Source organism: Megalobrama amblycephala, linkage group LG6 (genome assembly GCF_018812025.1).
Source record: "Megalobrama amblycephala isolate DHTTF-2021 linkage group LG6, ASM1881202v1, whole genome shotgun sequence".
NCBI classification, from domain to species: Eukaryota; Metazoa; Chordata; class Actinopteri; order Cypriniformes; family Xenocyprididae; genus Megalobrama; species Megalobrama amblycephala.
In genome coordinates, this window is record NC_063049.1 from 35,095,754 (window position 1) to 35,105,008 (window position 9,255).

General features: G+C 36.1%; 1 long non-coding RNA gene across 1 annotated transcript; it reads right to left on the reverse strand.

The window, feature by feature from the left end:
* Window positions 1-687: 687 nt before the first annotated feature.
* Window positions 688-8,463, reverse strand: LOC125270582. Its single transcript, XR_007185388.1, has 3 exons — window positions 8,330-8,463; window positions 6,402-6,494; window positions 688-3,748 (listed from the first exon to the last, which is right to left on the reverse strand). It is a non-coding gene; the product is annotated as an uncharacterized LOC125270582 (long non-coding RNA).
* Between the last annotated feature and the right edge of the window lie 792 nt (window positions 8,464-9,255).

The window sequence follows — 9,255 nt, forward strand, 5'->3', positions numbered from 1 at the left end:
TATGATTTCACTTTTATAAAATGAGTTAGTGTGTAATGTTGCTGTTAGAGCATAAACAACATCTGCAAAGTTATGATGCTCCAAGTTCAATGCAAAGGGAGATCATTTCTTTTAAAGAATTCTCTGTTTAAGGACTACAACAAACAGCTGGTTGGGACTACAATGAGTTTCTTCTCGGGTTAGTGACATCACTAACCCTAATATTGACATAAACCCCGCCCCCAAGAACACTCAACAAAGGGGTGAGGCCATGTTGGGCTGCTTTAGAGAAGAGGAAGAGTTGTTGTAGTAGAGTGTTGTTGCCATGCCATCATTTTTTACGCCGGACTGCTTCACAAACGAGGGTCAATTCAAGGCTGGATTTGCACAAAAGATTAACATGACGGCACATGCTAGTCAATGAGTTGAATCAACTCCACAGCAACTACATAAATGTATCTACTAACCATACAGAAAGGTCCAGATGCATTCTAAAACTTCTTCCTGAGTCTCTCCATCAGTGTCTGACTCCGGTTTGAACAATGTAAGGCTGAACACCGTTAATGACAATCGCCATTTTGGCTGCGTGAGATTCTCCAGCTTTGTTGTTGTTGAGCAACCGAAGCGCGAGCTGTGAAAGCTCTGCCTCTTCTGGAAAGCGGGCCAGCAGCTCATTTGTTTTTGCTCACACCCAACAAGCTATAACAAATGGTCTGTGGGGTATTTTGAGCTGAAACTTCACAGATACATTCTGGGGACACCAGAGACTTATATTACAAAAGGGCATTATAGGTCCCCTTTAAAAAATCAAAAGGAAATAATTAACAACTATTGTTTATGTGCTTTAATCATGCAGCCCTAACATACAGACATTAAAATCTTATTACAAAATGCTTCATTAGTCAAGTCAAATGTTTGGCCTAAAGCTATACTAAATCCAAACCTTATCCCAACTAATGATTGCAGGAGTCTGGATCAATACCCATAATGCACTGGATCTTTAATTCAATTTGTACTCAACTGCAATGCTTAGTATTAAAAAAAGCTAGGTATTTCCCTTTAAACTGTACAAAAATATTGAGATATTGAGTTTAGACCTTTTAGAATGACAGCTTATTAAATCTGAATGAGGCACTGTCAGTCAGTTTGTCTGAGTTCATGTATACCTGTCAAAGTCCTGAAAATGGCAGCTTATATGACATAGGAAGTCATTACACAAAAGCTAAATGCACAAAGTTAACTCCACTGCATGCTGGAAGAATAAACTAATGAGCAGCTAATTAGCAGCTAAAAAACCATTTCAAAATACAATCTTAAAATACCATCTCAGCTACAATCTTAAGATGGATCTTCCGGCAGGCCTCACCTGTATAGCGGAGCATAATTTTCTTTCTGACTATTAAACTTTTTCATTGTTAACATGCAAGAAAGGCAGTTCAAACAGATGTTTCGGAAAATATCAGCCTCAACTTTACAATCTAACTAAATAACAGTCTTTTGAAATCTAGTCATAAGTTCCACCATATTATATGAAATGTAAAAAAAATCTGTTTCTGTATGTCTAACCCTCTGAAGCAGAATAAGAATTTAGCAGCAAGCATCTGTGTGGGAAGCATCCACTCTGTGCAACCCTTCCGACAGATGTCAAAGTCAGAGCTATTTGAATAGATAAACATATGTTGAGTGTTGGAAACACATGCATGCTGTTCTCATTTACATAACAAGATGAATTAAAAGTACAAAGGCTTTACAAGTAAGCTGAGGCATCTTGGGCTGAGATTCTTTTTCTACACATTTCCTCAGTTTCTTCTGGGAAAAGTCAACAAAAGCATTCAATTGCTTATTCTTTTAATTCAATGCATTTTACTTACCCTTTAAAAGTAGCCTTTCCATCATATTATAAACTTTCAGATCATCTATAATTGTATATTTAGGCTTGATGTATTATGAATATAATCTAATGATTTCTGAAGGATTATATGACAACTAAGACTGGAGAAATGGCTGCCTAAAATTAAGCTTTGCCATCACAGGGATACAATATATTCAAACAGAATGCCTAGTTCTGTTATGAAACTCTAGATGGAGCAGGCTGATGGGTCCTTAACCCAAGCTGATGATATTTACAGTTACGTGGCACAAGCTGATTGGTTCATGTTGCATCTGCAGCCAATGAGCTTGCTCAACATTTATCATTCACTATAGCAGTTTGCACCACACTTTCAGAGTTTGTCTAAAACCCTCCACCTTCCCCAGCTCCACCTGTATATCTGCTATAATTGATGCATGCTATTTGTGCAGCAGCAGTATGTGTACTCACAGCAGCATATCGACGTATGTATTGGCAGTAGCAAGTTAATCAAAAACAGCAATAATCAACAGCAGCAGCAATTCAGCAGCAGCAGCTTAGCAGATCTATTCCACCAAAACCAAATACATTAATGGGATAGTTCACCCAAAAATATTCCCATGATTTATTCACTCTCAAGCCATCCTAGGTGTATATAACGATCTTCTCTCAGACGAACACAGTCAGAGTTATATTAAAAAATATCCTGGCTCTTCCAAGCTTTATAATGGTAGTAAATGGCACTAATAGTGAATGATTTTGAAGCCCAAAAAAGTGCATCCATCCATCATAAAAATAATCCACACTGCTTCAGGGGGTTAATAAAGGCCTGTAAGAAAAATATCCATATTTACAAATTTATAAACTATAATAACCAGCTTCTGGCAAACATCCGTACACAAATCGACTTACAGCGGAAGCGTAACCTCTGACGTGACGCATGACGTATTGACGAACACAGCAGCGCAGAGGATAGAGCAAAACAAAACTCCAGTCACAAATTAGAAGTCTAAAATGAGAATTTTTAAATAGAAATGTCGGAGGATTTCAATATAAGAGAAGAGGAGCTTGAGTTTGTTGCACAGCCCTAATTGTTTGAACCGTGAGAGGTGTCTACTCTCACCTACTCCCACATCATAAATAGATTTAAAAATTTTATTATACTTTATTGAGTTGTTCAGTAATAATAATAATAATAATATTATAATATCTGTAGTCATTCATGAGAGTTATGCAGGATAGTTCTGTCCCTGCTGGTTTGTCCTGAGCAGTGAAGGTGCACACTTTTTTTTTTTTTTTTTTTTTTTTTACAAAAAACTTCCAGGAACTGTAAATTCTTTGGTTTTCTTGCATCCTCTGCACATTTGAATTCTGCTCAATAGTGGCTCTATGATGTTGAGATTCAGCTTCACTACTCAGTCAGGACAACTGATGGACGCAAGCACATAAACATTTTGCAAAACATTTGGTTTGATATTGTTGTGAGTCTAAATCAACAGAGGCCAACTTCTAAAAAAGCAATAGAAGCAGGGCTGCTGGCAATGTTATTCCTATGGTCCAAAGAGATTTTTTTTTTTTTTTATAAATATATTGTTTTACCTTCTGCTGCTGGCACCTCATGTCTTCACGACTTTTGGGACTTTGAGAATCTTATTATATGCAGAGCTTGTGTGCATCTCATTTAGAATCATAAAACAGTGCTTTTGACGTGGATCGCTGTTAGAGTCTCTGCGGTTTCATCACCTTGTAATCCCCTCTCTACTTTGTAAGCACAGCACTGACTAGCTGGTGAAAAGAATGCAAAGACAATAGCACAAGCTCTTTGATGGTTCATTTTTTTGTGATGGAGATGAAAGAATCCTTTCTTGAAAGGCGATGGTTATGATGTGCCCCTGTGTGTCCTTGTTGCCGCAGTGGCTGCTGAAGGCAAAAAGCACATATACACACACACACACACACACACACACATTGAACAAGTGTAAAATCATGAGTCATCTATGGAAAATCAATAATTATATACATGAATTATAAATAAGTTTCTGTCTCATTAAATTTGTCATCTACATCAGCTTTTTGTTTTAATATGCAAGCTATAACTAACAAAGTATGTAGCCATAAACTTTGTCTACACTAAAAGTAAAGGCATAGTTTACCCAAAAATGAAAATTTTGTCTAAGCTGCACTTTCCCATACCACAAAGTGGATGGTGATTTATACTCCTAAAAGGACAGAATACACCATAGAAATATAGTCTATATGATTCATGTGCCATACAGTATGTGCTGTTTGAGGAACAGAGAGAAATTCAAAGATGCTATTTGGTTGTGTTCAATAAAGAAAAAGGCTGAGCTCAATGTCGCTAATACCAAACATTATTGGTTCCCACATCATGTGATTGATCAAGATTATGAAGTGGAGTAAATGATGACAATATGTTCATTCTTGGCTGAATTATTTCTATTAATCAAGATGTAATGAGTGACTGACAAGATGATTTACTGATATAACTGAACATTAACGCAGCACGGTATTGTGTCGGTCTCTCACAGTAACTCCATGCTTGCATTGATAATTCACTGATCTTAATGATCCACGAATGATTTGGTTCAGTCTTTTCTAAAAGTCTTTGCTAACTGGTATTTGGGAAAAAATGAAAATAGATGGCTTCCAAGCTCATATAAATTCATAACTCAGGGCATTTATGAGGTACACAGATCAGATCTGAAAGAGATGAGAGGAGATAATGCTGATTCAGCAGTTGCTGAACAGCCAAAGTTATGCAGAAGAAACAACAGTGGAAGAATTTAAGTTGCCCTTTAAAGTTACTCATCTTTCCTAAGAGGAGTAATCAGGTGTGCTAGATGTCACAATTATTCCTAAAAAGGGTCTAATTAAAAAAGTTTAACAAAAACTATATTAAAATATAAACTATAGATCAAAAGCACAATCAGGTGTAGCGTAGCTGGACGTCACAAATTAATCATAAAAAGATTTTTTATTTTAAAAAAATTTAAAAATGTTTTTAATATTATGAATGTTTATTAAATTATAATAATAATAATAATAATAATAATAATAATAAAAAGTTACACAATATTTTAAGGTGCCCTTAAACATTTCATTCATTAATTCAGTTTATTCACTATAGTTTAAAAAAAATGGTAATAAAATATGACAAGATATCAGAGTTAAACTGTGTCAGAAAAATTAATCTTAATTATGTCAGATAACACTTAAGCAAAACATGGTCAGGTCAAAGTGTCTGAATAAGTTTTGGTTCCAAATTTTTGGGTATAATATGTCACAGTTTACATAAATTAACTATAGCACTAGTAAAAATTATGAATAATGAATAATTTTTGGTTTGACTGTATATATATATATATATATATATATATATATATATATATATATATATACTATGTGTGGAGTATTGTTACAATTGTTATCAATTGTTATCTCATTTTTATATATATATATATATATATATATATATATATATATATATATATATATATATATATATATATATATATATATATATATATATATATATATATATATATGATTCCTCCGATTCCGATATATATTTTAGGAAAACACCATGAAGGTTTGATATATAATGTATACTGACACTACACCCACTGTGTCTTGATTCATTGTGCAACATGAGGGTATGTGGAATTTATGTTTTTACATGGCTCTACAGCTGTAAAAATAGGCTGATGATAAAGCAAAACTGTGGGTACAGGGATGCATCCCTCTTGCTTTTCAGAGTTCTGCACACCACCTTTCACTTTCAATCACATATTCATCTGACCCATTCACGGTATCATGGTCAGAATCTAAGAGGAGAGATCAGAGGCAGGGACATGGTTCCCACTCCAGTTAGAAAGAATTTGGAATGATCCGATGTCACCTCGTTGCTTTCAGCCAACCTATTTACCCACGAAATACATGTGTGCTGAGGTGTGTCAGAGGTGGATTGCTTTTGAGCAGCCACTTAACACACCAGTGGATATGGTGAAGAGCGCCAGGCCAGCTGGAATGAAGTGAGCAGAATCTACAATGTCAACACAGGACTCATGGCGAGTACACAAGGGTAGATACATTCAGATCACAATGTTCTGGCATCTGTGACTGCTTCCAAACAGAAAAATCTGTAAACTCAACACTGGCTGCATCTGAAAACTTAGGCAGCGTTTGCGCAACAAGGTACCTCACTAAACTGATTTCAGACAGACTTCTGAGGCAGCGTAACGGTTTGAATAGAGTGAGATTTGGTGAGAACTAAACAAATATTTAATTACTACAGTAGTAATTTCACACTAGAAATGACATCAGAAGTGGAAAATGTTGGTTTACAAACAAACTGACCAGAAACCACAACTTTCAAATGTCATCTTTCTTATTCTAGCTCAACTGTCAAGAATGGAAAGCACAGAACTGTGGGGTATCAAAGGCAGCGAATGATACATCTATGCTACCTTCAAAAATCGATCAGATGAAGGTATCTCAGGAGACAGGAAGTTAAGCTAACATTGGATTCGGAGGTGTCTTGATTCCTTCCTACCTTGGAATGCATCCTCCGAAGGCAGCATTTTCCAGTTTTCGGATGCAGCCACTATCTCTTGCTTCATAATATCTTTCTACATGTTTATTGACCCTGTCAACAAGACAAACATGACTGGTCACAGTATGGCACTAGCAATGTCAAGATCAGGCTCAATTCCCAGGAATGATGAGGAATATCTTGAATGCAATTAATGTAAATTACTTTAGATAAAAATGTCTGTGTTAAATATAAATGTAAAAATGAAAATGCTGTCATTATTTACTCATTCTCATGTCAATCCAAACCTGTCGATTTTTAAAGCCAAAAGGATTTTGAATGCAACTTCTAAAACAACAAGACAAGCAATATTTTACCTCTGATAATTAATAAACTTGTTTGTTGTAGGCAAAACATATTCAGTCCTTCTGGCAAAATTCACAAAATGTCATTTACTCATGAAGAACTGATGAGTTTCATACAATGTATTTAAATGCATATATAATTTAAATGTATATAACGTGTATAAAATATATAATTGGGTCTAATTATTACAGTGAGAACTTGAAAGTTTTATAAAAAGCAATTATTTTATGTGGGTTTGGATGACACTTTTCTCATTATCAAAATGTCAAATCTGCTCAATTTCATGCAATGAAAATGTGTAGATCACTGACCTTCAAGTTCAGTTATAGCCTAATTTTGCTTTGTTTAGAAAAATATTATTACACTGAACAAAATTATAAACGCAACACTTTTGTTTTTGCCCCCATTTTTTATGAGACGCTGGACTCAATGTTGACAAGTGTAAGCTAGCATGTTTTAGGAGGGATTTATTAAACATAGATGCAGAAGAAGGTTCAGAACTGTCCGAATATGTGCAGTCACTGACTCTGCGGGACCGTGACAGCTATTTTTGTAAATTAACTTAAGCTTTGGATATTTCCTAGACAACATATGAATTACTTTCGGGTGGTTCGGGGAATTTTGTCAAGGCTTATTGTCTAATGTAACCTAACGCTGGGCTAACTATGATTATGGCTAGCAATGTGGATTATTTTAAGAGACCATTCAAACGATGGCACACACATCTATCGCTGTATGTTTGTTTAACATTTAAGCTAGCCAGTGCGCTGAAAGTTGGCGACATTTCACCTATAAAACAGAAACTTGCTGATTTGTACTAGATAAAACCAACACACCATTACATATGCATCGATTATTTTACCTGATATGAAGTGTGCACTGCAAACACGAGTATTATTTATGATCGTCTCCGTCCAGTCTGTACGCCGTATTGCATTCAACCACAATTATCTTTTTGATTTCTGTGAAGGAATGTCTGCCGAGATCTGGTAAAACTTTACTTTTGAACCAAAAGTCCTGTTCCTTCTATTCTGGCAGCCAAAAACACAACAAGACGACATTTTAAAGTCAAAACCTCAAACTTTTACCGCGCCTGCTATTAGTTCTTATTTATGTTTTGCCTCCAGCTAGAGCGGTGACGTCACAGTGACGCAGGCGATTAAACAGTCAGACGCGCGCCTCAGAAGAGACGCGCATTTAGGTCTGCGCATGCGCATTAGCTTGATCCAGCCTGAAAAATACAGTTTTTTTTTGTCATGATTCGAGCGTTTAGAAACTAAATTTATGAGCCGGTTGTTGTTAGATTTCATTGGCGATTTCAAATATGAAATTTAATCGTAAGGTTGGCGAACAGTTTTGGAGAATTTGATGTTTCCCCATTCAAAGAGATTGCATGATGCCCAGGATGCCCGAGAGGAGTTTCAAAGATGCCCGCCGAGTGAAATGACTTGTCTTAAAGGGACTTTAGTTCAAGCGAGCAAAGCAAAAGTGAACGCGAGTGTCCCTTCCTCTTTACTACGTTTCAGAACGAAATAAACACGAATGAACATCAGAAATATGTTGAAAGATACAGTACAACTTACCGAAATCCGTATCCTGTCTTTCATGTAATTCCTCAATCAGTGTTTCAACAACGAAAAGATAATAAAACAGTAGTAAACAATATCACGTAACCCAGAAAAGCCATTCGTTCACCATTAACTTGATAGTCAGCAAGAGTCCACTCGCCACCAAGTGGACAGAGTGAGAATTACAGTTACAAGTTACAATAGTGTAATCTATCAAAATGACGGATGGCTTTCAGATTTTTCAGCCACTGCTAAAGAAAAATCCATCAACGACGGATATATATATCCTGACCCTTATCATTATATTATTTTTATGATCAGCTCTGAAAATACTGATGGAGTAAATAATGACAGAATATTAATTTTTGAGTGTACTTTAACCAGCAGGACTATCTTGGTCAGTCAGCTTGACCAATGAGACCCTTCAGATTGAGCATGGAAATTTGAAAAGATGGCCTTTAGACCTGGTTAATCTGCTAATCACTCACTTTAATATCAGAATTATACCAGATCACTATGTGAGGTTGTGTACAAAAGCTTCTTATCAGCAAATGTCAACATGCCACGGTGATGATGGAGAAATCTAGAGTAAGATTTTGGCTTTAAGCGAATGTGTTGTCTGAGAGGTCAAGGGTTAACTATTCTCCTTTCAGGCTATTACTCTGATGATGGTGTGCTGTCGTAAATGAGCGGCAGGCAGAAGGCGTGAACACCCCATCGGGGGCGAGAGGTCAAGTGACTGCTGCTGATTCAGTCAGTCACAGTCTGTCCAGAGACTCTCTTCCTGCTCCTCATCATCATATCTGTTTATGTTTTATTCATTCACTCTCGGCTCTGGAAATACTGATAGGCTCAGCTTAGGGGCTGTTTCAATTTTTCATAAGTTCCTTGATAGGTACAATATCTGATCTGTATGGAAAACACAGTATATCTGATTTTAT